Consider the following 27,157-nt stretch of genomic DNA (forward strand, 5'->3'; position numbering starts at 1 on the left):
AAACATGGATTAAGATCTCTGTTTTCACTTTTTAATGGCAAATACCCCAATTATATTATTAAATTTTGGAAACCTTACATACAAAGATTCCACACTGAGTTTATAACAACAACAAAAAAATCAACAAAGATAGAGGAATTGCTATCGTTATTGTAAGAATTTTAAGGAAGCAAGTTAAAAACATTGATTGTGTCAATAAATCTAATTTGGGGTAACAGCTTACTGAAGTCTATCAATAGTGTCAATTAATACTCTTATTAATTTTATATGTCCTATGAATCTTTTTGTTCTGAAAAGTGTTTTTTAAAGGTTTTATGTGAAAGAGAGCAAGCAGGCATGCACAAAAATGGTGGAGGGCGGGACAAAGGGAGAGGCAGACTCCCTGCCAAGCCAGGAGCCAGAGGGAGGGCTCAATCCCCGGATCCTGGGATCATGACCTGAGTCAAAGGTAGATGCCGAACTGACTAAGCCACTCAGACACACCTGAAATGTGTTTCTGAATAATATCTGAATGTGTGATGATTCTAAATATGGAATTATTTCTAGCAAACTATAACTCCAACTTCTTAATGGATCTCAACTGGAAGTTATCCATCAGAAGTAGGTCTAGAGTCATCTTACTAGTTATACGGGACAGTCCTACAACTTCGTTCTGAATTGAGCTAATCTTTAACTGAAGCAGGCAGTTAACATATCTTATGATGTAGAATTTATTCAACATTTTAAAAAATCAACCTTCTGTTCCTCAGCAAATTAACATTATTTCTCAGTTATTTACAAATGTGGGACAAAAATAAACTAGCTCTTACATAGCAAAACTGATTATTAAATAGGTCAACCAAAGAGAAAGAGAATGCATTAATCTAGCCATCATCAGCTTTATTTACACTAATATTTTACCATAACTTGTTTCAGATTCTTAAGGAAAAAAGTCACATATAGCTAACACCTCCTATATATACCTCTCTAATCTCATTTTATCCCTCCCAATTATTCTAAATTCGATGTTGCCCCTATCTATCCACATTTTTATAGTTTTAATACATATGTATCAATAATCACATTATTTTTATGTACATAATTGGGACTACATTGTATTCATTCTACTAAGAATTTAACTCAAAATTGTTTGAAATAACTCTAATAAATGACAGGCATGGTAAACTGTTTAGTAGTCAAATATGTTGACGTCTACAACTTACTCTGAAATGCTTCAATTGCCCATCTGTTTAGGGTCTTCAAGGATTTTACCCCCCAGGACAATAAACCATGGTAAGATATTGAATGGGTAAGAAGGCATCAATGGCAGGCCTCTGTTCCTAGGAAAAGTAATGAAGAACTCTAAATTATCTTGAACCATCCATTCTCTCCATACTCTTTGTAAACAGCTCTAATACCTCAATATGATGATACTGCCTTAGAGAACTCTGGCACATATGTTCCATGAACCATGTGCAAGAATGTTCCCAAACTGGAAATAATCTAATGTCATCAACAAGAAAGAGTAAATACTTTCTGGTCTAGACAGACAATGGACTACAACATGGCAATTAAAATTAATTAAGATAAATCTCACAGAGTTGAATGAAAGAAGCAAGGCACTACAGAATATATATGGTGTGACTGCATTTACATGAAGTTATAAGGGGTAAAAATTTAATGAAAAGATTATCACAAAAGTCAAGATAGTAATTATTTTTAAGAAGAAACAAACACGGGGCAGCAGCAGGGGACTTCTAACACAATAAGCCCACTTCTTAACCTCGGTTGTTGTGTAACAGGCAAACACTGTAATTATATCCAAACTGCATATGCTTTATATATTCTCCTACATGTATAATTCAGTTTTGTTTTGTTTTTTTAAAGATTTGGGAGCCCAATGCGGGGCTCGATCCCAGGACCCCGGGATCATGACCTGAGCTGAAGGCAGAGGCTTAACCCACTGAGCCACCCAGGCACTCCTACAATTCAGTTTTAAAACAAAAAAGATAATGAATTGCCCCACTACAATACTAAGCCTCCATTTAGTATTTTGATATTAAAAAAAAAGATGCACATAAACAGTTACTAATTCAACACCTCATATTTATAGTTTTAGTTTCATTGCTCATAAGACTATTTCCTAAAACACAAAAATAACAAATTTTCCTTGATTTTTTTTTTATACTATACAACTTTGCACAAACACAATGCCCACTATATGACTGGGCATCCATCACACAGACAATGAACTTTACATGACTTTTTATCTTGTAAAGTCATACTAGTTCCTGCTACCTTGAAGAGCTTCTATTATATGGGAGAGAAAATTAGACAAGGATAGATCCAAGAAAACAAATTAAAAAAAAAAAGAACCCTTTTCACAGAAGTAGCTGCCTCTGGGCAGCAGGTAAGGGGAAAAGGAGGGAGGCCGCTTTTCATTACAGATTTTAAATATCATGTGCATATATCACTTCATTAATTTTTTAATATAAAAATTCTTAAATCAGGCTTCAGACAAACTCTAGAAGGCATTCATATTGCTTACTTTTTTTTTTTTTTTACAGTAGCAATTAATTCAGGCTGTAAGGTACAGAGACAAAAAAGAGCGGACACCTACTACTCAGCATTAAAGGGCAGATAAAGGGAAAGTTCTGAATTCCTACAGGGGTGAGAGAAGAGAAGTTTAGGAAGAGTTTTCCTGATTCAGATATATACAGCTGGTAGAGAAGAAATAAAAATGCTTTTGCACAGAAATCTGTACAACCAAAGCTCAGGTGCCTAACAAAGCAAATAGCACCCAAGTTATTTTTTTCATAAAGGGTAAAATGCCTCAACTTGTAGTACAGATCAAGAGCAACTTTTACTCTAGTATACACCATCTGACAAGACACAAAGATAGAGGTGACACAAAAAAACTTTCTCTTCAGTAGATTTTCACAGTAATGGGAGAAAGAGATTGCTCCAACAGTCAAAACTGCCCTTATCACTTCAGCTGACTCAATGCTATTACAAATTCAATTTCTACCATCCATATGAAGCATCTCCTAAGCAAAAGAACAAAATATCCTGGCCAAACAATGGAAACAATAATTATATTCAGACCATTCAACTGATGGACTGTTCTTCCCTTCTCCACAGTCTGTGACAACACCTATGTCCCATTAGATGGGAAGTAATATAAGGTAAAACCTACGAATATGCAATCAGTGATGGAGTTAAATGTCCAAAGAAATCCCAAAAATCAAATCCAAGCATCACATGTATTTTAAAATGAAACAAAACAACCTTTTTCCTAGCCTGAAACAACTGCAAATAATAATAGCGTATTTCCCAGGAGAAAAGGATTTTCAAAGGCTATAAATCTTACCTTAAATCAGGAAAGGAATGTTTTGTCTAAAAACCCAAGGATAAGGGAATGAAGAGAAGTACCAGATGGTACTAAAAAAACTAACACTGGGAGAGCCATTGAGATAAAGAATAGGCTAATTACATTTGGAAAAAAAAATAAGTAGCTTAATTATTTACTGTGGTCAATATAGTGGTGGGTTTGGGAGTGAGAGGAAGAAAAGCAGAATTAGAGAGGCAGAAAAAGGGAAAGCCACAAAGTTGAATAAAGAAAGGAATAACTAAAGTAGAGAAGGGGTTTTAGTAAGTTCTAATATTGATAATAAACTACTCCAGTCACTTTCTTGACTTACCAGAGGCTGCAGGCTTCAAAACATCCCTGTTGCTTAAAAATTCAAATATTAAACCGCGAAGTAAGTGACTGATTGCTCCTCCTAAACCTGTACTCTTTTTCTGAAAGTGTGGTCTACAAGGACTTGCACCACAATCATCTAGGGTAATTATTAAAAATGCTGACTGATAAGCCAAACCCTAGGCCTAATGAATCAGAATCTTGGGCTGGAACCAGGTGATTCGCTGTTACACCAAAGGTTGAAGATTACTGCTTTAAAACATTTACTACCAGGTAGGTGTTCCATTTTTTCTTTGAATGGTTATGATGTGCAGACATCAGGCAGATGAAGCTGAGGGCCACATGCCTTTTAAAGGTTAGCCACCCCTAATTTTAGCAGAATTTGCCCAACCGAGTAGTAGAGGGTCAGCAAATCACAACTGTCTTCGTATGTACTTGCTACTTCTGTCAAAGTTCCAAAAAGACAGAAAAATAAAATGAAACCTCTCTGATCTCAAAGAGCTTACATACTTATTCTTTTTGGTGAAGACACTCTTCTTAACCTAGGCAAATGCTATTCACTTTTCAATACTAATAATTCCTAAAGCTCCATACTCTGTCCTATTGTAAGTTTCAGTCATGTTTTACCTCTAGGCAAATAGTCTGAACCAAATGAAACTTCTCAGTGATTTGGTTCCATTCTTAGTTAACTGGCTGCTACCATACCCTGTTTTCCCAGTAAGAATCTAAATTTGTGGGGCACCTGGGTAGCTCAGCAGCTCAGTGGTTAAGTGTCTGCTTTTGGCTCAGGTCATGATTTCCAGTGTCCTGGGATTGAGCCACATGTCTGGCTCACCACTTAGTGGGGAGTCTGCTTATCCATCTGCCCCTGGCCCTGCCTGTGCTCTCTTGCTCTCTCTCTCTCTCTCTCCCCATCTCTAATAAATACATAAATAAATAAAATCTTAAAAAAAAAAAAAGAATCCAAGTTTGTGAGGAGAGAGCCCCTATTTTCTAGCCGCTGCTGTGCTGTCTGTTCTTTAGGACAATGACAACCATATTGTGGGGGGTCTGATAATGAATTGGTTTAGGGGACTTGGGAGATTCAATAGTTACATGCAGAGTGATTTTAAAAAAAACAAATTTCAGGGGCGCCTGGGTGGCTCAGTGGGTTAAAGCCTCTGCCTTCAGCTCGGGTCATGATCCCAGGGTCCTGGGATCGAGCCCCGCATTGGGCTCTCTGCTCAGCAGGGAGCCTGCTTCCTCCTCTCTCTCTCTGCCTGCCTCTCTGCCTGCTTGTGATCTCTCTCTGTCGAATAAATAAATAAAATCTTTAAAAAAAAAAACAACCCCCCCCAAATTTCAGACTTAAACAAAGATCTAAAGTAAATTTCAACCGCCCCAATAAAACACATCAAAATGTTAACAAAGATATTATATGACCAGAAGATTTTTAAAAAGTGCCTAGTATGTACAGTACACTCTCAAAGAAGGAGAAGATATGACCAAAAAATGAAATGAGATTACTAATTCTGGAAAGTTTCAATTCAAAATGAGTATAATGTCAGAATTTCGAGACGTCTAGATTTTGTAAACTCATATGCAAAGTTTTACACACACACACACATACACACACACAGACTTTAACAGAATAAGACATCGTATTAAAATAGTATTTGCCTTCCTAAAAGAAGAGGAGATAGAACTAAGACAGAAATAAACCTGTCTTTGTATTTAGAAGTTCAAAGTAAATTCCCAACTCCTTATATTTCCATCTCCCCTAGACCCATTTTAAACAAGCAATGTCATAAACAACGCTTCAACTATGAAAAAGTTTCAGTAATGAAAACAAGCTGTGGTAGAAATTAAACAAATGCATCATCTTCTCTCTGACGAAAAAGGAAACTTGTTTGAACACATTTTCAGAATCATTTGGTTGCATCTCACTACCAAAATTATCACCAAGCAACTTAATTAAGGTTTTATTTATTCTTAAGGAAATAGAGCCCGTTCCAAACAAAGCATCACTTGTTAGTGTGGGCTAGCATGAGCAGCTCCAGGAGGGGAGCTGTGCCGCTAAGGGCTGCACGACCCTGAACAAGTCACAAGACCCCTCCAGCCACTGTATCTTCATCTATGAAAGTGAGGCCGCTGGGAGATCTTCAGTCTTTTTCAGTGCTCTGGTTCTCTGAATAGGTAATTCTAAGTTTAATTCTGATGACTCAATCTAAACTTATACTCAACCTTATGAAAGGAAAAGAATGGGAAGAAGACTGCTAAGGAACTCGTCCTGGCCTTCCCTGGCTTCCATGCTGTTTTTTCCCCTTCCCATCTCCTTCAAGTCCCACTTCAGTCTATCACATGGGTAAGAGACTGAAACATATGACCAATTTTATTTAAATTATAACAGTACCTTAATTTTAAGAAACTAAATTCTCTTACTTCTCTCTAAATAAAATCTTAATTTACATAGTTACTTGTGTGTGGCTGGATTTTCCTCTTTTGGCTTTTCACCATTTATTTTCCTTTTTCACTGGCTTTTAAAAAACTTAAAGGAAAAAAAAAAGGCTACAAGGTTTCATTAGATTTTTCACATAGACCACAGTAGAAGTAAATACAGCCTCTACTTACTCAGAGGTTTATTAAACCTGCAAGATGCAAACAAAGATGATAGCCAATGGCTCAGAGCTGAACTGGTAAAATGTCTGCTATGCCTTTCCTGCAAAAACACAAAATTCAGATCTGTTAATAGAATGATCCTTTCCAAGAGAATAAGTAACTGCCTTTATACCTTCACTTTTATCTCATTGGTCTTCAAGCGCTTAGAAAGTTAAGAACAGCAAATTTCCAAAGAACTAGCTAAATATTGTTATAGTCAATAATATGACTTTTGGTTTCCAAAAATGTTACTCATAATCACTGAACATTCAAATTCTACTTTCATTCAAATTTTAATTTCATAAATAGCTTTCATAAGTAAAATACTACTGCACTCAGCTTCTCAGAGGACCTAGAACTTCAAGGCACACCAGAATATACGCTAGCCAGAAAACTTCATAATTTCAATGATGATAAATACTCCAGAAAAAGATTGAGCAATCTTTTCTTTCAAACAAAAGGTATTAATTTTTTTCTTCAAAAGAAAAAAATTTTAAGAACAGCAATATGGAGAGCAGGTCAGTACTCTTTTTTACTTTTTCTTTATACACAAATTGAAATGCTACATGTTTCCTCAGAAGCTCATCATGCATCTGCGCTTGTTTCTCAGAGTAAGTTTCCAGTGTGAATTATAAAACTTTACTATTTTTTTCTAACAGTAAATGAACTATCCCATCTTTCTCCCTCTTTATTTAATAACCACTTTTACTTATTATCTAAATGACTATTCATTTTCCTTACACTTCTACTTAGTTTTGAAAAAGTAAGGTTTAGTGTAGTTTCATTAACTTAAGAAAAGGACACAACAATCAATGAGCAACACCTATGGCCCAGACTCTCCTTTAACCAAAACGCCAAAATAAAACCAGTGTCTCTGAATTTTTTTAACACCCTTATTACACATGAACTGTACAGCTTACTTAACTCTAACTTTCTATCCCCACAAATACAATTAGATTTTTTTAAATGAAAAATTTGACCGAAGTTTGTTTTGTGGTATGAAAGAGAAAGAAAGAAAAGTCTCCTTTATTCTCAAGTCACACAGGGAAAGAAAGAAAGAAAAATCATATAACACATAAAAAAATGCTTTTCCAGGAAGATCTAAAACTTTCCAGATTTTGAATGCTTTGTTTCTCCCTCACAGTTAAGTGCAATCAGGCATGTGACTGACTACACACATTTTTTCAGAGAGTTAAAGAACACATTCAGCCATGTTCTTCGACAGGTAAGAGCCACCCTCTGTTTACCAGCTCAGGGAACAGCCAGAAGCAAACACACAAAATCATAATAAGTTACCTTCAAATATTCCCGTTCTCTTTTTGTCCTTTGGGCTTGAAAATAAAAAGCAATCCGGCAAGTTTTATGCTGTTAAAATGGCTCCTGTAGATTGGGGAAGTGGTGTCTGTGCTTCAGCCTATGAGTCATACATGAAACTAAGTGTTTCTAAGGGAGGCACGCCCATGTTGCTGTGGACCCAATTATTCTGCTAGGTCAAACATGCAAATCTACAGGTAAAAACAGAGGAGAGGTATAGAAAAAGGAGGGACGTGGAGCCAAGGAGCAAGATCCACCTTGATTAAACCATTATTCAGCTCATGTTAATTACCGTAATTTAAGATTAAACAACAACAACAACAACAAAATAGGAATCATCTACAAGGAAAAAAATTAAAACTGTATGTTGTTTTAAAAAATAAAAATCTCAACTTTTAAAAATGATCTTAATATATCAAGTAAGTAAAACTCTGAAAAGAAAAACAACGTGGGAGGGAATGGAAGGGAGAGAGCAAATTTTCTGGCTTTTAATGTAACAATGGGCCAGTGAGTCTAACCAGGCTACTCATTAACCCTTACAAGAAAGAGGTATATTGTATGTCATCTGGAAAGCTAGCAACCTACAAATTCAGACGCAATTCACAACTTCACTAAACATAAAATCTACTTTCTAATTTCCGAATTCAAAGTTCAATGGAAAAGCAAGTATGGATTAATCCGATTAACAAAATTTAAAATAATTCCAGGTTTACTAAGGAACTAAAATATAATACAGCAAAATAACTTTAAGTGGAACTGCAACCTTGATAAAACTCTTATTTTAAACAAATCACCAATGCAATCCCGGTTCATGATTTTACTACTTCCAAGCAATCGTCACAGTTTTCTTTACTTTTGTGGGAAACAAAATTTTCCACAAATAAAAGCCTACCGTGTGCCAGGCACCCTGCTGCACCATACATGGTGATCCTAAGACTGCCAAAGAAAGACAGGGATGGTGGAGTTTTACTCTCCCAGTCCTCAGACATCTGACAAGGAGCCCCAGCAGCCGCAGTGTTAGTACAACTACTTAGCCCGTCCCCTGGGTGAATATTTATTAATTTATTCTAAGTAAGAGCTTAAATTGGTGAAAATGGCTTAAAAGCATTAAGCACTTCCAAAAGTGCTTTACATGATGAAGTGCTACTCCCTAGCCACCTTCATCTTAATATTTTACAAAAAGTAAATAGGATTTGGCAAGGTTTTCTCCTGTTAGTTAATTACTTGGAAGTGATTATTCTTCCTTCCTAGAGGCACAGCTGAGAGGACAAGCTGTCACAGACTCAGACAGGAACTTTATAAACTGCTACAAGACATAATGATAGTGAACTGACTCTCTGCCCATTAAGTGCCTGTTTATTCCATTCTGCTGAACACTGTCTGATTTACCTTTTTACTAAGATAATCCCCACAGTTTTTTTCAAATTACTAATAAAAAATTATGCTAAAAAGAAAAACACATGTCACTTTTTCTCTGTCAAATGTCATGTTTAGCTTACTTTAGAGCTCATTTATTTAGAATGACTATTTGGATCCCAAACAAGAAAAAAGTGCCCTTTGAGCAGTCATAAGAGATGTTCACTGGAAAACTCCGAAGTCGTTTCCCAGAGCTGAAATTTATTTTAGACCATATCCATGTAAGCCCAATAATTTGATTATCTTTTAGCTAATTAGAAGTTACAAGGCTGAAAGAGGGACTAGGGAAAGGATGATATCAGAACAAACAAATGAGTGGATAATGAGAGAAACCTAAAATAAAAACCTATAAAACTACAAATAAATATAACTTTAAAAGTCCTAGAACCTGAAGCTATCCTATAAGGTCAATAAGTGCTACGTATCACCAAACAGTAAGAGCCCTGAAGTCAGCGTTATTATGACAAAGGTCTGTAAAAGACAAAGGGAATAACAAGTGTGAGAAATCTTTTATGAAGTATGGATGCACAAAAAGAGGAGCTTCTGCTAGTGAGAAAATCCATTCATATAAAGTATCTCATTATTCGATAATGGCAGATATTTGGCAGGTAATTTAAAAGAAGTACTTTGACTACTAGTGTGCAGAAGTGAAGTAAGAGACATAAAGTGAAAATAATTACCGTTCTTCAACAGAAACAAATATCTTAATTGTTCCTAGGGAGATGATTCCAGAGCTACTATTACAATATACTGCCCCCTTGCTCAGGGGTGTCCCTATAAGCAGTGTTTTAACCACCTATAGAAATTGAACGCCTACTTGTAATCTCTGTCAAATAAATAAATAAATCTTTAAAAAAAAAAAAAAAAGAAATTGAACACTAGGGGCGCCTGGGTGGCTCATTGGTTTAAGCCTCTGCCTTCGGCTCAGGTCGTGATCCCAGTGTCCTGGGATCGAGCCCCACATCAGGCGCTCTGCTCAGCAGGGAGCCTGCTTCCCCCTTTCTCTGCCTGCTGCTCTGCCTACTTGTGATCTCTGTCAAATAAATCCCAGCTCTGATACCTATTAGCTGTGTATTCCTGGGCTATCTTTAACAATCCTGTGCTGAACTTTTTTTTTTTTTTTAAAGATTTTATTTATTTATTTGACAGAGAGAAATCACAAGTAGATGGAGAGTCAGGCAGAGAGAGAGAGAGGGAAGCAGGCTCCCTGCTGAGCAGAGAGCCCGATGTGGGACTCGATCCCAGGACCCTGGGATCATGACCTGAGCCGAAGGCAGCAGCTTAACCCACTGAGCCACCCAGGCGCCCTGACATAACTTTTTTTTATCTGTGATTTAGGCTAATAGTACCCACCTCAGAGGAGTACTATGAGCATTAAAACCAGTGCATGTACTACTATGGTTAATAAAGAACTTTCATAACTTAAACATAAGAATACAAACTAGTTTTTATTTTATTTTATTTTTTTAAAGATTTTATTTATTTATTTGATAGAGAGAGATCACAAGTAGATGGAGAGGCAGGCAGAAAGAGAGAGAGAGAGAGAGAGAGATGGAAGCAGGCTCCCTGCTGAGCAGAGAGCCCAATGCGGGGCTCAATCCCAGGATCCTGAGATCATGACCTGAGCAGAAGGCAGCGGCTTAACCCACCGACCCACCCAGACGCCCTACAAACTAGTTTTTAAAACAGTCATACAGGGGCGCTGGGTGGCTTGGTGGGTTAAGCCACTGCCTTCCGCTCAGGTCATGGTTTCAGGGTCCTGGGATGGAGCCCCACGGGCGCTCTGCTCAGCAGGGAGCCTGCTCTACTCCACCCCGCCTGCCCTCTACCTCCTTGTGATGTCTCGCTCTGTTAAATAAATGAATAAAATCTATAAATAAATAAATAAGCAAGCCAGTCAAATGATCTGAATAGATACTTCACCAAAAAAGAGATACAGATAGCAGACAAACACAGACAAAAATCTCAACATCGTTATTCAACAGACAGATCCAAATTAAAGTCAGAATACCAGTAGAAAAACTTAAAAAAAAAAAAAGACAATACCAAATAGTAGGGAGTTTATAGAGCAATGGTAAGTCTCATACAGTGTTGTTAAGAATGCAAAAAGGGACAGCGTCTCTGGAAAACAGTTTAGCGGTTTCTTATAAGGATAAACATATACATATTAGATGATCCATCAGTCTCAATTGTAGATATATGCCCAATTGAAATGAAAATACTGGTCTATAAAAAAAACTTCTACTTAAATATTTAGCAGTTTCAGTTTTACTCAGAATCACCAAATACTGGAAACCCAAATGTCCACCAACTGGAGAATGGTTAAACACCCCGTGGTATATCCATACAATGGGATGCTATTAGCAATACAAAGGGTTGAACTTCTGAAATACAGCTACCACATGGATGGATCTAAAAGCATTAGGGAGTTGAAATAAGCCGGACTCAAAATATGTACTATATGTTTCTACTTATATGACATTCTGGAAAAGGCAAAACAAAAAGGGTAGAATTCTCATCAGTGGTTGCCAGGGGTTAGGAATGAGGGGAGGGAATGGACTACAAAGGGGAATAAGGAAACTGTTTGGGGTGATGGAAGCATTCTGAACAGTGATTGTGGTACTGGTTCTATGACCTACATATGTTCTCAAAAATCACAGAACTATACATCTGACTAGGGCAAACTGTACTGTACATAAACAGTATCTCAATAAACCTGACTTTAAAAAGAAATCTAGTTCATGAGTAATACAGTTATTAATATTCTACTGGGCACAAATAAGCACTTTATAAACATTAACTGTTTTTACTATGCTTCACAGAAGTAGCCAGTATCAAATGCTTCAAGATGAGAAAGTTTAAGTAAATCTCTAATTTTCATATAAATAAAATGAGGCATCTTAGGCTTGTGAGGCTAATATAATGTACCTGTACATACTGTGAATGCGGTTATTTGTAAAATCAGGTATGTATCAAGTCAGTATATACCTTAATATAAAGTTTTCATGGCTGCCTGGAAGAATTTTCAGCATTTATATTTTAACTATTAGCTGAGCAAGATTAGTTAATTGAGGGACTTGAATGCTAACTAAAGTTAAGACAGTGGTTCTTTCTGGGGCACGTGGGTGGCTCAGTGGGTTAAACCTCTGCCTTCAGCTCAGATCATGATCTCAAGGTCCTGGGATCGTGCCCCGCATCCGGCTCTCTGCTCAGAGGGGAGCCTGCTTCTTCCTCTCTCTCTCTCTGCCTGCCTCTCTGCCTACTTGTGATCTCTGTCTGTCAAATAAATAAATAAATAACAAAAGTTAATATTCATGTCTCTGAGTTTCTGCTGTGTGTTGTATCCTGTCTTACTGATAGGAATATATTAGTAAGCAAAACCAGCCAGTCATGGCCCCTTTCAACTTTGGTATGCCTTTTAAAACACTCAGGCACTTGTCTAAGAGGATGTTCCTTATGGATAGGTCCTAGTAATCTGTCCGCAGAAGCAGAGGAGGAGGACTTGGTTTAACCAAGCTAGTAATAGATTAAATAGAGAATTCACTGTTATCTGATATCTCAGCTCACATGTGGAAATGCATGTTGTTCAGAACCTGGGATGATACTTTGAGAGATGTTAACATCAATAAAATTAATTCTTTCCAACTGAAGTATTTATAACACTGAATCTCATTCTTTTTAATTTTATTTTTATATTTAAGTAGTAGAGAATGGTGATTTTGGTCATTTATCATTTTAATGGTTTGATCTTTGCTTCTTCCATTTCTAGTAATGACAGCATGTTGGCTGCCGAACGAGGGTGACAGATTCAAAGCAAATGTTTTTTTAAGCCCAGCTTTCCTCGATATGAACATTAGACTGTTCTATATTTTTAGGTACTAGGAAGTTTTCAAATTTGAGTTCAAGGAGAAGTCACAATAAAAGCGAAGAAGAGAATCCTCGCTTACACAGTAAATTCCTTTTATAAGTCTATTTTAAAGAAAGAAAGGAACAGTGTGGTTTTTTTTTTTTAAATATTTTATTTACTTATTTAACAGAGAGTTCACAAGTAGGCAGAGAGAGGGGGAAACATGCTCCCTGCTGAGCAGACAGCCCGATGTGGGGCTTAAGGTCCTCCTTTGCTGCTGCATCACCCTGTAGAAAAATAGTATCGCAACAATATCCTAACTGTCCCTTTCCCTATCACCAACTCACCTTGTACTCTGCTATCAGAGAAATCTTTCTTACTAAAAAAACTATGTGAACTGATGTGGTTATCACCGGTGGCAGAAAAAGAAACAAACTTATAAATTTTGATTCCCTAGAAACAGAATAAAAATCTGGACTACCTACTATGGTTTTCAAAGTTTTCTGTTAAGAGTTGAATTCTTAGAAAAATCTTTAAGGAACCACGATACTACATACATTTAAGTCTTTGTTGTTGTAAGAAAGCTTAAAAATACAGATCCAATTCAAATTCATTTCAAAAATAGGGAAAGGAGATCTAGAGAGAATTGACTTGCCCAATATCAAGTTAATGACTTATCTGAGGTACTCCTAGGTATCCATTCATTTAACAAATGTTTACTGAGCACCCACTATGTGCAGACACTAGACCCTTCCTGTACAGTAGAAGACACACTGTTAATACATGATCCCTACCCACGTGGTACTTCTATTCTAGCAAGAAAAAGTGATAAACATTATAAACTAAACATAGAGCATGTTATTTATAAATAAAAGATACAAATAAAAGATACAATATGCTAGTGGTAAGGACAAAGAGGGAAAAAAACAAGACAGCAAAGAGGAGAGAATGATATTTTGGACAGACTAGCTACGGAGGATTTACTTTGCCACACTGAGTAAAGACTTCCAGCCATGTAGACCCATCTGAAGGAAGAACATTCTAGACAGAGAAGGCCTGTAAGCCAGAGAAAGACTCTACGAGGGAGCTTGCCTGAAATGTTCAAGGAAAGCAAGGAGGCCAGGGGGGGCATGTAAAGAAATGTAAGGAGGAGAGTAAGAGAAGGAAGAATACTAGAAACTGTTGGAGGGCCTCACTGTTTAGAGATTTAATAGTTGGAGAGTTTTCATCATATGAGTCATAAGATTTGACTGCTGTGTTGAAAACACACTGCAGCAGGGCAAGGACGGAAGCAAGGAGAAGTAACGCAATAGCCCCAAGAAGATGATAATGACTTCGACAAAAGAGGCAGCATAAGAGGAAGATATGATCAAATTATGGCTGTGTTTCTGAGGAATATCCAACAAGAATTCTAAAAGGATGGAGAAGAGTTGGTGGGGAAAGAAAGGTCTCAAAACTCCTTTTTTGGCAAATCAGAGACTGCAGTTGCCCAGACTGAGACAGGAAAGACCACAGATGATGGTGGTTTGGGGTATGGAAATATCAGGAGCTCAGGTTTTGTTTTGTTTAAGATTTCTTTATTTAGAGGCACCGGGGTGGCTCAGTCAGTTAAAAACGTCTGCTACTTCTCCCTCTGCCACTACCCCTGCTTGTGCTCTGTCAGATAAAAAATAAAATATTTTGAAAGAAAGATTTATTTATTTCAGAGAGTGTGTGTGTGCATGCATGCTAGTGGGGGAGTATTAGATAGAGAGCAAGAGAGAAAATCTCAGGCTCCACACTGAGTGGGGAGCCCGACTCCGGGATCAATTCCACAAGTCTAAGATCGTGACCTGAGCCAAAATCAAGAGAGACATCCTTAACCCAACTGAGCCACCCAGGAGACCTAAGAACTCAGTTTTGAACTCATTAAGTTTTAAATGTTCCAAGTGGAGATGTCTAGTTGGATATATTGTCCCTGAGTTGCAGACATAGTCCCAAAGCCCAGGGCGGGAGTATGGGCTGGATATGCAAACTGAAGTCATTAACATATACATGATATTAATGTGTATATGATATTAAAGCTACAGGCAGAAAAGTAACAGTGACAGACCCCTGGGACCCTCCAATATTTAGAGGTGGGGGAGCTGAGGTAAAGCTATCAGAGAAGGCTGAGAAGGAGTACTCAAAAATGTCACAGGAAAAAAAGGCAAATATGGTATTACCCTGGAATCTGAGTACCAAAGGGGATTGAGCAATTGTGCCAAATGCTGAGGACAGATCAAATAAAATGAAGTCTGGGCGGGGGGTGGGGGGAACACCAAAAAAACCAGCAGAATTTAGCAACATGAACGTCACTATGAATTTTGAAATAAGAGTTTTCATATTATGGTAGAGGTGAAAAAAAAAAAAAGGCAAAACATCTGATTAGAGACAGTTTAACAGAGAATGAAAGGTGAGAAACTAAATAGAAAGTTATTGTGTAGTGAATGAGTCAAGAAAAGACTTGAAGCGGGAGGGGAGGGCTTGTTTAAGAAAAACAGTGCCTTTTCTGCTGCCAAGAACATTCCACCTCGTATTGCAGTAAATTCTGTACAAGTCCATCTCCACATGGATAAACTGGTAACTTGTCTCAGGGCAAGAGCCACACCATGCAGCTGGTATGACCAACCGTGACCGTAGACACGCTACACTACCGCTGGGGACTCCGTTTCCTTTTTCTTGAAATACTAGGAGAGCCTAGAGATCTGGTCATATTGAAGACCCATTTCAGTTCTGATGTTTTATGATTTTGTAGCCGCTCCAAGTCCTCTGAGAAGTGTTTGAGGAACAGAGAACAAATACCACACAAAGGCCACATTTAAGAAAGAAATCTCCCCATCAAAATTTTAGTTTACTGAAAGTAATACATAAAATTACCAGATACTCAGAATAACTGGAAATTTTATGTTTCCCCCAAACCCTATTACATTTATTTCAGTTCACTAATAAAATATCTGTAAAAACACAAGAAACCTTATACTAATATTCTGGGAACACTCTTTTTTATCCTATGACAGGAGGATAGTTTAGTAAATGGGCTTTTAGTACGAGAGCAAAAAAACCCCAAATACCCCAAACCTCCAAGCTCTTTAGAAAGAAAGAAGAAAAAGAAAGAAGACTCCGATAGAAGGCCAATCTCTTATTTTAAACTAGGCTGATTTAAACTATTTAGACAGTGTCTATTTTTATATAACATTTATTACTCATCTATAACACAAATTAGAGATCCTGTTTAGGAGGAGATTAAGAAAAAGTTTAGTATTATGGCAGGGTGCTTGGGTGGCTCAGTGGGTTAAGCCTTTGCCTTCAGCTCAGGTCATGATCTCAGGGTCCTGGGATGGAATCCCACATTGGGCTCTCTGCTCTGTGGGGAGCCTGTTTCCCCTCTCTCTCTGCCTACGTGTGATTTCTCTCTCTCTCTGTCAAATAAATAAATAAAAATCTTTTAAAAAAGAAAAAACTTAGTATTATGGCTTTAATTCTCATAAACAGATGCACTCCATGTTAATTCATAATTGCTTGTGAACTGATTATTTACTTGGCTTGACTTTGTGCTTTAAAACTGAATCACAGAAGGCTTATTAGCCCCAAAGGTTATAAACCAGCAATATGAAAAAAATTACAGTTCTATTATTTTTCTCTTTAGTAAAAAGAACTAAATATAAACAAAAAAGAAGAGGAACTTTATGTTATGTTAAACAAGAACTTCAATTGCTCTTAATTATATTGCTGACGATTAGCAACTAACCACATAGTCCAAAAGCATGGGCTTTAGAGCAGGTGACCTAGGTTTGGGCCCCAGCTCCACTATTAACTAGTTGTATGACCTAGGGCTACTTTAGCTCCACGCCTATGTTTTCACTTCTGTAATGGGGAAAAATGATAATCCCTATTTCACACACAAAAAAATCATTTAAATTGCTTATTATAGTGCCAGAAGGACATGATATTTCTCAATTACTTATCAAAAAAGGAGGAGGGAGAAGAGATAAACATTCTAACAGTACCTTCATACTCAGAAAGAAAATGGAATAACTATTAATTAAACACAACTTAGAGGATTCTCAAAAGCATTCTGATGAGTCCAAGAAGCCAGTGTCAAAGGTTATATCTTCTATGATTCCAATTATATGACTTTCTCCAAGACACAAATCTATAATGACGAAGAACTGATCAGTGGTAATAGGGGCACGAATTAGGGGGTAGGGTGTGACAGAAGAACACAATAGTTTTGAGGGGAGACTGAATTTCTCTATATCCTGATTATAGTGGTGGCTATACAAATTTATACATGTGTTAGAACTCATAGAACTATATGCTGAACAAAGGGTAATTTTATGTTATAATTATGTTAAAAATCCAAAAGCCCAAAAAGTCATTACTCCAGTTCATAATCATGAGAAAATAGAAGGTAATATCAAATTGAGGGACATTCTACAAAACACCTGAGCAGTACTCTGAAGTGTCAGAGTCAAAAAAGACAAGAAACCATCAGAGATTTCAGATTCTCTCCCTCTACTCCTCCCCACTGTGCTTGCATGCACACTCTCTCTTAAATAAATAGAATTTTTAATAAAGAAAAAAGTTAATGTTTGCAATAATCTCATAAGGCAAAAATATATTCTTTCTCTTCCCCAAACCAACCAATGCCATCCTGCATATTTTGATTACCTTAGTGTAAGTTTGATCATCTAGTTTAGGTTATACCTACACTAAGATCATATAGGTAATCTGAAAGGGATAAAACAGATTCTACCATAAATGATATAACCCTTACCTGTAGTACTTACTTCCAGTTATATATGTTTGTAACTTTTTAAAAATTCTATCAACTTTGGTTTCCTAATTCAAGAATGACTTTGTGTTTTTAAGAATTTCTCATGAATTCTACCTATTCATTTATTCATTCTACCTATTCTTTTAATACTCCTATTTAAATTTTTTTTTAAAAGATTTTATTTATTTATTTGTCAGAGAGAGAGCGAGCCAGAGTGAGCACAGGCAGACAGAGTGGAAGGCAGAGTCAGAGGGAGAAGCAGGCTCCCTGCAGAGCAAGGAGCCCGATGTGGGACTCGATCCCAGGACGCTGGGATCATGACCTGAGCCGAAGGCAGCTGCTTAACCAACTGAGCCACCCAGGCGTCCCTTAATACTCCTATTTAAAAGAACTTTCAATAGCCTTGTAATACTCACAGAATAAATTCCAGTACAAGATTTTATTGAAGTAGCTGGGTGTGGAGCCTCATGTAGGGTTTGAACGCACAACCCCGAGATCAAGACCTGAGTGAGATCAAGACTCTGACACTTAACCAACTGAGCCAACAATGTGCCCCCAATACAAGATACTTCTGCATCTTGATTTTGGTCTATCCTATAGTAGCTTCACTTGTGGCCTTTTTACCTCCTAACATATACCCCACAATCCAACTCTGCTGAACTTATTCAGAGCATGTCATGCTTTCTAACTCCGTATTTGTTGGCCTTTCTACCCACTGAATCTCCTGCAAAGCCCTTCTCTCCATCTTTACGAGGAGGAACTGGTCATTTTCTCCTTTGTACCTCCGTCTGTATTTTGTAAATTATCTAACAGACATATGAATCACATTGCTTATGCATTCACATATACAGTTAAGCATTGTTAAAATGTACAAAGCACTCCCAATAGGTTTTGAGAACCTAAAAGTGAACAGATTTCCTTCATAACTCCTCCTGCTACTCTGTTGGAATATCTGGTGAAGAACATGGCGTTTGGGTTGCTTTTTTTTTTTTTTTTTTTAAATCATTTGTTTACATGTCTCTCTGGTCATTTATTTTAGCCTGATAGCATTCCTGACCCCACAATAGTATGGTAATAAATATTTGCTGAATGAAAATATTTGGAAGTTGAACTAAATATTGGCTCAATGATAAATCTGTTTTTTTCTCTTCCACACAAGCCAAACCATTCTCAGGTCATTTCTGTATACGCCTCAATTACACAAAAACTAAGGTCCCTTCCGCATTTTCCTGAACGGTCCAGGATCTATGAATGGGTTGGTTAAGCCTTGGTCTGCAGCCCTGTCTGGAGATTGAGGCCTGAGCAGCAAGCTTTACATTTGTTAAGAGAGGACAGTTTCTGGGTTAGTCCCCACGCTTACACCTGAACATCTCATTATGTTAATAGACAATGAAGAAAGTTAAAGGGAGAGAGACAGACACAGAGAGCAAAGGAGTGAACAAAAAAACCTCTCAAAAGAGTACAACAGATTATCTAATCATGGTCCTTTCCCTCAACTTTTGATCTTCTGTCCCTTTCAGGTGTTTACTTACGCAGCCCTCTGTCAATAAACTTCCCTAATTAGAAACAAACTGGTAAATGTTTCAGTAAAAAGGAATATTCAAATAAGATACTTAGCCTACAGGCTTTCATGTTTCATAATACTGTACAGATGGAACAATTAACAACTTCTTTAAACTCTCAGTTTACTGTCATCACCAAGGATACACTTCAGCTCCAGCTAAACTGCTCTGCTTCTCTTCTTCCCTACTTCAAACCATACCCGTGGTACAAATGAAACTTTAAAACTTAGAAGTATTTTATATTTATAGTCATTTTAGGAAATACTTCTTAGATATACACAATGCTCTCAGTATTTCAATGTTCTCAAATTTCCTTCTTTTTTTCCTCTTTTTTACCAGCTTAGAGCCCAAGGTGGGGCCTGAACTCACAACCTCAAGATCAAGACCTGAGCTGAGACCAAGAATCAGACACCTAACCATCTGAGCCACCTCGGCACCCCCATGTTCTCACAAATTTCTATCTCCAGGTGTTGCTCCTGAACTCCAGACTCTTAACCCAACCTGACACCTCCAAAAATGTCACAGTCTTCTCAAACTTAACATATCCAAATCTGAATTTCTGGTCTTCTCTCCAACACCTACTCTATCCAGTTTTCTCCAGTCTTGGTAGACAGTGAATACTTCTAGCTGCTCACACCAAAAGCCTTGGTTACTGACTCTTCTTTCTGTCCTACAGTCATATCCAAAAATCCCGTTGGCTCAATCTTCAAAACATACATAGAATCCTAGAATCACTCCGCTTCATTGTCATTATCGTGCTGCAAGCCATTGTGTGCTCTTAATCTGCAGCAGCCTCAGGAGCCCTCCTGCTTCTGTTCTTCTTTCCCTACAATCTAGTCTCAAAGCAGCAGCCAGCAGTAATCTATTTAAAACACAAGCCAGATAATATCACTCTTCTACCTTAAAACTCCCCTTAGCTCTTTTTTTCACACAAAAAATAAGTCTTCATAAGAGCTTACAAGGACAAGATCCTACCCTGGCCCCAACCTCTATGATTGTATCTCTTCCTACTTTCAGCTCACTCCCTGTCTTCTAGTCCCACTGACCTCTCCTTGCTATCCGAGGAACATCTTAAGCATTATTCCCCTCCAGGTCTGTGCACAGCGTCTTCTCACTACCGGGGAGGCTGTTCTGTTAGATATCCAGGTAGCTAACTCCTTCACTTCCTGTGGTAAACCACTGTACTAATAGGTACTAAGCTGTTCAGACTTCTAAGTTTGAAATATGACTCTGCCTCTTCTTCTATAGAGAAGCACAGTCTATTTCTCCATCCCTTAAATATGCGGTGGTCAATGGAATAAGAATAAGACACAAGCACAGGTCTAAAAAGGAGAAGGACACAGGGGCTTACCCTCTCATGCTGCTGGGATCCCTCTTGCCACCACGATGGTATGAGAGCTGCACAGACAGACCCCCCAGCCATGTGGGCCACCCTAGAGTATGCATCTCTCCCCTGCTGAGTCAGCTCTGGTCTGAAGAATCACCCAGTCGTAAAAAAGAGTAATATAGGGGATACACTTAGTTGCTCAAAAATTATGACTTGCTCCTTTAAAGCCAGGATTAAAAACCACCCTCACTGTGGAATTCTATGCCATTTTGATAACACCCCAAACTTTAAAAATCTCATAAATATTTTGAACTTTGGAATTTAGTTTGAGCCACCTTAATATACATTTCCCAAATTTAAGGATGCTAAAATAAACATGCATAATCTGCTTTACAGATTAAGAATTCAGACAATTAAAAGTCAGAAAAGTCAGTCTCCACGACTTACCAACCTCTCTCAGCCTTGACTCTTCCTACTGTTTCCCTACTATCCTTTCTCCCCATTCTTCAAGACTCCGCTAGAGGTCAGCTGAATGAAACAATATATAAGAAAAGTGATGAAACCATAAAAAAGAAATAGTGAAAGAGAATGTGCCTGTGGGCAATAAATTATCTCAAGTATCTAAATGTAGGAATAAGAGAGATTAAATATAATAGGATTTTTTTTTTTTTTAAAGACATCTCAAACTCTTGGGGTGCCTGGCTGCTTCAGTCAGTGAAGCATCCGACTCCTCATCTCAGCTGAGGTCTTGATCTTGGGATTGTGAGTTGGAGCCCAGAATGGAGCCGAATTAAAAAAAAAAAATTGATACTCTCAAAAACAGAAAGCAGATACTATTTGCAAACATAGATTATAATAAAAATGACATCAGGGACACTTGGCTGGCTCAGTCAGTGGAGCATGCAACTCTTGATCTTGGGTTGTGAGTTCAAGCCCCACGCTGGGTGCAGAGATTACTTAAAAATTAAATCTTTACTAAAAAATGGCATCAATAAAACATTAAATTCTATTTTGTATCAGAAAAAGGTATACAGAAGAGAAGACTGTTCATTAGACAGTATATGCTGATGATCTCAAACCACTGCTAATCTTCTTTAAAAAATCCCTATACCACATTCTTCCTAATAGATATTCAAACGTAATAAAAGGAAAAGTACCAGAAGAAAATATAAACACCTGTATATTATTTGGTAAGGAATGTCTTCCTATGTCTGACATAAAAGGGAGTCAAAATACAAGGAAAATGATGACATCTGACTACGTAAAAATTTAAAACCACTATAACCAAAGCTAAGGCAAAGGAAATACAAGGGGTATATGTGACCAAAAGTCCTATAAAAAAGAAAAGAAAAAAAAAGCTAGTCTTTGGTTTGGCTTCCACAGCCAAATACATACATTGAAATCCAGCAAATACTTTATGAAAAATAAAGTTCATGCTCCTCTTACAAAATCAAAACTAGAACTATCAGGCAACATCTTGTGGGTGCGTATGAAAGACCCTACAATGTGGAGCTGCCTCCATGGGCTCACTGACAGAAGACAGCCTTGGCCTCCTCATCAAAATTTTGAACAGTGGGGCCCTTGGGTGGCTCAGTCCATTTAAGTGTCAAACTTGATTTCAGCTCAGGTCATGATCTCAGGGTTGGGATCCAGCCCTGTCACAGGCTCTACACTCAGCACAGAGTCTGCTTGAGGTTCTTTCCCTCTTCTCCCTCCTCCTCCCCACGTGTGTGTGTGTTCATGTGTGTGTTCTCAAATAAAAAAATCTTGATCAATAAACATCCGATTCTGTTTTATTTTCTTTTCAAGATTTTATTTATTTGAGAGAGAGGCAGAAAGCATGAGTAGGGCAAAGAAAGAGGGACAAGCAGACCAGGCTCCTTGCTCAGTGGGGAGCCTGCTTCTCCCTCTGGCTCCCACTTTCCCTGCTGCTGTGCGCGCGTGCTCTTTCTTGCTCTGACAAATAAAGTCTTTAAAAAAATAAAACATTTAAAGTAAAAAGTTTCATGCATTTAATTTTATATAAACTTTACATCAAAAGAAAAAAATAACTAAACAAACATGGAATCTATAGTCAATGCCAAGCATGTTAAAGTATTTGGATGGAAAAGTACTAATACCTGCAATTTACTTTTGATAAAAGGATAAATGTGTGATAAGGCAAATATTATAAAATGTTAATGATAAAAACTAGATGGCAGATACATGAGCAAAATTCATCTTTGCTGTATATTTAAAAACCTGTGTAGTAAAATACAAGAGAAAAAAACTACTATTATAGAATCAAACACTCTAACAGAAAAATTGGGCACTGAGCATGAATATATATATGCACTTCACAAAAGAAATGTGGCCAAACACAACAGAGAATGTTCAAAGATACTCATTCTTGAACCTTAAAGCAGAAAAACAATACCATTTTCCCCTATTAAAATAGCAAAGAGTAAAATAATTAGAGGGGGTCCAGGGGAAATAAATCGTCTCATAGGCTATTCATGAGAGTAAAAGAATATCATTCCAGCAGGCAATTTCACAATCAAAAAGGTTTAATGTATAGATCCTCTCATCCAGCAATTTCAATCATAAGCATTTGTTCTAACAAAAAAAGATGTAGATAGAAATTCAGCACTATCATTCAAAATTATAAAAAAAAAAAAAAAAAAAAAAAAGGACCGTCAGGCAAATCAGATGTTATAGGGACTGTACCTCATCATATTGAACATACCGTATCACTCAGCTGTTAAGAATGATTATCTGTATAAAATGGTGTAGACATGAAAACATCTCCAGAATACACTTAAGTGAAATATACAAGTTACAAACAGTCTATGTCACGTACAATCAACATTTATGCATCTGTGGTCCACATTCCAACATCTGAAGTTACAGTTAACTGAAAGTTAACAGTATTAATACTGTTAAGGTTTTTATGATCTTTATTATTTGTTTTCCAGTATTTAAGTAGTTTCTACATGCTGTATAGACTCAGGATACAGTTTACCTATAGATTCATGTTAACAATTCAGGCAGAGTCCCTGTCCACATATGAAGGAAATCAGCAAAGTGACATAGTGACCAAGAAAACCTACTTTGACAGCCTCTCTGAAAATGTGACAGCTGCTTTGAGACCTGAATGATAGGAACCCGCCATATACAGCGGAGGCTATGGAATATTATTAGTAGAGGAAGTTCTAGGAGCAAACAAAGGCAATTCAGTAGGAGTAAGCACCATGCTTCTTAGAGTGCAAGGAGGGAAGAAACAAGAAAAGCGGAAGTACTGACACTGAACATGTTACCACTTTTACAATCAGGAAAAAGGATCAAGCTAGTTTCATCCTAAAACACTAAAAACTTTTACTACTACCCAATCATACCAGAAGACAAAATTTTGAAAATCTTTCCTTCCTCAGTGCTTGCCCTACATCTCATTTAAGTCATGCTAGAGCTATTAAAAAGCAGAACATTTCAAAGTAAAGGATTCTCAGAGCAACTTTCTCCAAGGCCATTCGCAGAAGAGATGCAGGAGAATCCTCTAAAGACATGTGCACCGTGCAAACACACATTCCTGAGTCCTACACCTAAGGTTAAAACTGATTAAGTGGGACTCAGGATTCTCTATTTTTTACTTCCCTGAGGACCATAAATTAGTATAGTGACAGAGAGACCTCCATACCTCCAGAAACCTGACTGCCCTGTATATATGTAATTCCATATTACCATATCTAGATTAAATCCATGAGAAGGTCATATTTGCATTGGGTAAATCCTATTTAGGGCAAGGTGTGTAATGTGTTTTTCAAACATTTCATAGATCCAAAAAAGATATTCTTTAAATTCAGACTTTTCCATAGGAACAACTCCAATCACTGGATAACCCTAAACCCATCTACCACTTTTCTCACTCCCTTCACAACCAAACTTCCTCAAAGATTTGTCTATATTCCATTTCTTCACTTTCCACTCATTTTTTAATTCATTCTAATCGAATCGAATTGAATCTAATCAAATTGAATTATACCTCTATTAAACCACTAAATCTATAAGTTAATGACCACACAGGGTGAAAACCAATTAATGATTTTGGAACTTGTTTTGTTAGACCTAATAAATGCTCTCTCTTGGTTTTCCGTCAATTCTGGAGTACTTTTTCTTAGTCTTCTCTGCCCCACTCCACCACCTCGTCACTGAACACAGAGAAGTTCTAAACATTCCACCGAAAGCACTCCTCTCCAAACTCTCCCTGGGCAAATCCATCCATTTCTGGGGTTTCAACTACCAAATCAGAGAATAAAGGTGAAAATCACCTCTGCTCAATTGCCCTTGACATTTCATAGATGTCCATGATTGTCCTTGACAATCCCCTTAAATTTACTCTTGAGGTTTTAGCACATCAACAGGTCACACTGGCAACCAATATATCATCCGAATAAATATAAATGAACCATTTTTCCCTTTGGCATTCAAGCTCCAGATTAAGTAGGTAATTCATATTTAAAACCTACACGGAAGAGAAGATACAGGATTTTTCTCCTTACTCCCACTCCACATTACCTCCCTACTCCCTGGTTTAAGCCCATCTACATCTGCCATCTCTGCTTAAGATAACATTCAAATCCTTTTTTTTTTTTTTTAAGATTTTTTAATTTATTCATTTGAGACAGAGAGATACAGAGAGAGACAGTGCATAAGTAGGCGGAGAGGTAGAGGAAGAAGGAGAAGTAGCCTCCCCTCTAAGCAGGGAGCTCCACTTCATCCTGGGACCTAGAGATGATGACCTGAGCCAAAGTCGGGACGCTCAAGCATCAGAGCCACCCAGGTGCCTCAACACTCAAAATTCTTGTGGTGGCCTACAGTGACTTCAATGATCTGATACATGCCCTGGTCACCTCCCCCAACTTTTCACACATCACAGCCCTCAGGATCTTCTTTCACCTTCCAAAGGAGACTGTTCCTTTCCTTGCTTTGGAGCTTTTCCAAAATACTACTCCCTCCTGCCTCCCCACCCTTTCCTTCCTAGCCACTAAGCATACTCATCCACCACATCTCCATTTAAATGTCATCTTCTTGGAGAAGCCTTTTCAATGTAGCCCCTCCCCCTACTCTGTCAAGGGTCTCCCCCATATGCAACAGTTGTCTCCTGCTCTAAACTGTAAGCTTCATGAGGATCTTGTCTGCATTTTTCATGGTTCTATCCAGGTATTCGGCAACTAATACCTGAATATCCACCAAATAGCCTCAGTCTCATCACAGAGGTTTTTATAATCTTACAACTTTAATATCCAAATATAAATTCAAGTTTTCCTTTAAAAAAACCTATGGAAAAATATACATAACGTAAAATTTACCATCATAACCAATAAGTATATTTACCATCATAACCAATAAGTATAATCATACTGTTGTGCAACCAATCTCCAGAATTCTTTTCATCTTACAAAACTGAAACTCTATATCCACTAAACAAATCCCAATTCCCTCTTCCCCCAACCCCTAGCAGTCATCATTCTAATTTCTGCCTCTATGATTTCGATTATACTTGATACCACAAATAAGTGGAATCACGCAGTATTTATTTTTCTGTGACTATTTTATTTCACTTAGTATGATGTCCCCCAGGTTCACCCATGTTGTAGCAAATTGCAGGATATCCTTCCTTTTTAAGATGAAAAATATTCCACTGTATGTATACACATTTTGTTTATCCATTAATGCACCGAAGAACACTTGGGTTATTTCTACTTTTTGTGTGTTGTGAATAATGATGCTGTGTAAATGGATGTACAGAGCCTCCTTGAGACTCTTCTTTTAATTCTTTGGGGTATATAGCTAGAAATAGGATTGCTGGATCATACAGTAATTGTTTGTTTGTTTTTTTTTTTTGAGGAACCACCATAATGCTTTCCATAGTGGCTGTATGTACCATGTTACATTCCCATGAATAGTATACAAGGACTCTAATTTCTCCACATTCTCTCCAACACTTGTTATTTCCTTTTCTTTCTATAGCAGCCATTCTAATGATTGTGAGGCTTTGCTTTTTTTATAAACTTCAAGTGCTTTCTTTTTCCTACAAAGCTGTGGTAACAAGTCCCATTAAAACATGCACCCCTAAACTAACCCAAGACATTCCAGAAGCTAATGAAAATAGAAAAGAGACAGTCTTTGAAAGCAGGATTTTAAAGAACAGTAAAATTGTGGTTCATGTGCAGTGGCAAAAAACCCACAAAACAAAAACAAAAACAAAACAAAAAAACAAGGGAAAACAAAGAAATGGCTTCCCTACTCATATCTGAAATTCCCTGATGACAACTGCCTGCTTGGAACTCAAGGAACTTAACTATGTTCTTCCTTCCATCCTGATACTTCCCCTCACCCTTAGCCACACCTGTGTATCTTCTCAGACTGCTAGGACCCTGTCTGCCGTCAGTCTCTTCCAGTCACATTCTTACTTCCTACTTCAGCTCTTACAACTGGGTCAGTGCCCACCCTGCTCAGTGGGAGATTGAGTGGCAGGGCCCTAACCTTCCCAGTTAATTGAGTCATCTGCATGCCGTAGCACAAGGGAGTATCAGTGATA

At 37.6% G+C, this 27,157-nt stretch overlaps 1 protein-coding gene across 3 annotated transcripts in view; it reads right to left on the reverse strand.

Moving 5' to 3' along the window:
* The window catches only part of ELF1 (E74 like ETS transcription factor 1), a 107,959-nt gene that overhangs the window by 72,666 nt on the left and 8,136 nt on the right, over window positions 1-27,157 (reverse strand). Inside the window, exons 1-2 of one of the 3 annotated variants that reach the window (XM_059144593.1) lie at window positions 7,613-7,760; window positions 6,290-6,377 (exon numbers count right to left, since the gene is read on the reverse strand). The exons of 1 other annotated variant lie outside the window; for it this stretch is intronic. The gene's annotated coding sequence lies outside the window, so the exon portion shown is untranslated. Of the gene's footprint in view, window positions 1-6,289; window positions 6,378-7,612; window positions 7,761-27,157 lie in introns of those variants that run through there. One more of the 3 variants, XM_059144594.1, reaches the window with a different exon arrangement.

Source organism: Mustela lutreola, chromosome 13 (genome assembly GCF_030435805.1).
Source record: "Mustela lutreola isolate mMusLut2 chromosome 13, mMusLut2.pri, whole genome shotgun sequence".
NCBI classification, from domain to species: Eukaryota; Metazoa; Chordata; class Mammalia; order Carnivora; family Mustelidae; genus Mustela; species Mustela lutreola.